This window comes from Globicephala melas, chromosome 4 (assembly GCF_963455315.2).
Source record: "Globicephala melas chromosome 4, mGloMel1.2, whole genome shotgun sequence".
Taxonomy (NCBI): Eukaryota; Metazoa; Chordata; class Mammalia; order Artiodactyla; family Delphinidae; genus Globicephala; species Globicephala melas.
In genome coordinates, this window is record NC_083317.1 from 86,625,502 (window position 1) to 86,627,627 (window position 2,126).

General features: G+C 34.3%; 1 pseudogene; it reads left to right on the forward strand.

Moving 5' to 3' along the window:
* Positions 1-1,322: 1,322 nt before the first annotated feature.
* Positions 1,323-1,458, forward strand: LOC115857644 (U2 spliceosomal RNA; annotated as a pseudogene).
* Positions 1,459-2,126: the final 668 nt, after the last annotated feature.

Below are 2,126 nucleotides of genomic sequence, written 5' to 3' on the forward strand. Positions count from 1 at the left end.
CCAGTGCTCTTCATTCCTTTCTGTTGTTTTCTATTTCTTCAACCTGAAAAAACTCTTTCAGCATTTTGTGTAGCACAAAACTTCTATCAAAAACTTCTTTCATTTTTTTTTACCATATACAGATTTCTGGTTGTTGATTTTGTTGTTGATTAATTACTTTGAAGATTTCATGCCCTTGTTGATTAATTACTTTGAAGATTTTGTTGTTGATTAATTACTTTGAAGATTTCATGCCCTTGTTTTGGGCCTCTATTTTTTCTGATAAGAAATGAGCTATTATTCTTATCATTGTTTCCATGCATTATTGTATCTTTTTACCTCTGGCTGCAGTATTTTTCTCTTTATCTTTGATTTTCAGCAGTTTGACATTTATATTCCTAGTGTGGCTTTCTTTGTATTTACCCTACTTGGGATTCACTGAACTTCTGGGATTATTCCTAGGTTGGTGTTTTTTGACAAATTTAGGAAACTTTTGGCTATTATTTCTTAAAATATATTTTTGCTCAGTTTTCCATCTCCTCTCCCACTGAGGCTCCAATTACATATGTGTTATATGTAACTTGATGTGTTACTTGATATTGTTTCACAAATTACTATGTCTCTGTACATTTATTAAAAATCTTTTTTCTTTCTTTGCTTTAGTTTGGATAATTTCTATTGATTTATGTTTTGTCGGGATGAGTCTATTTGAGTTTTATCCCTAGTCCTAGTGCATAGCACTTACTGTAAGGTGTGGGATTTTTTTCTATTAAAGTGTGCCCTAATCCACTTTTCACTGGATTTTTGAGGTAGACAATAAGTTCTCTCCACTCTGGATGGGGTGACATTCATCTCCCAGCACTCTGTGGCCTCTTTTTCATCAGTTTATTTCTTAACCTTTTGCACAGTTGCTGTATACTGGCCCTTGAGGGTTTGCCCAGTACAAGATCTGCTTATTGAAAGACATGAGCAAAACCCACCTGCCAACTTCTGGGTACTCCTCATACACTCTCCTCTCTTGTTTCCAATCTCTGCTACACAAATTCCAGCCATTTCTGCAGCCCTAAACTCTGATTTCTGTCTCATCAGAGGTAGACCTCTGGTTTCTGCTTGGGTTCAACCTACCTGCACCACAGTTAGGAAAATGACTCAGGACAGAAAGCTGGGGTAAACAGGGAGCTCATTACATGTGTTTCCCTTCTCTCAAGGACCACAGTCCTGCACTGCCTGTTTACCAGTTCCTGAAAACAATTACCTTATTTATTTTTCCTGTTTTATGGTTGTTTAGGTCAGGAGATTAAGTCTAAAATGAATATCTTAGTCATGGCTGAACGTGAAAATGTATCACCTCTTGGGATTTTGGCTAAGATCAAGTGTAGTATCTGTTCTTATTAGTTCTATAAGTTTTGAAAAATGAACACTGGCAGAATCAAGAACTATTATTTTAAAAGTATGCTTTGCTAATCATCTTTATCCTTCTGGCAGCCCCTTACACAAACCCATCCATCTATCATATGTCCCATTCACTAGAAAAATGTTTTTAATTGTACATCAACTAAACTTCAATTTAAAAAGAAAGAAAAATATTTTTAGATCCAAATCCCTATTAACATATTAGGATATTTGCATTTTTAAAACATATTTTAAAGTAGAAAATCAAAAGAATAAATATTTAAATTTTCATGCATCTCTACTAGCTGATAAAATTAATGAACAAGGTATGTTCCTTTTGATCATCAAATTGCCCCCTCTGATATCAAATATATACTTATCACTACATTTAATCAAATATATACTTGCCATCTTGGTACTACATTTATAGCATAAAAGAACAAGTCTACACAGCTAACATTCTTTCTAACCTCATTACTTTTTTCTTCAGATCATGGCATTTTCTTAGCTTACATAATTCTCCATGTTCTTTTCTCCTTATTACTGCTCATAACTGACATAGAAGATGGGCAGAGTGACAAGAAATTAAACAATGCTTATATTTCATAAGAATATTGACCCTGAGACACCATGGGTTATGATACCTCCTCAATTTGTATTCATGTACTGTATTCAAACAATCAGGTAAAGGGCACCAGGTATAGGGGAGATAAAGAGGAATCAGAAGATCTTAGTTGCAGTCTTCTGCCTTTTAC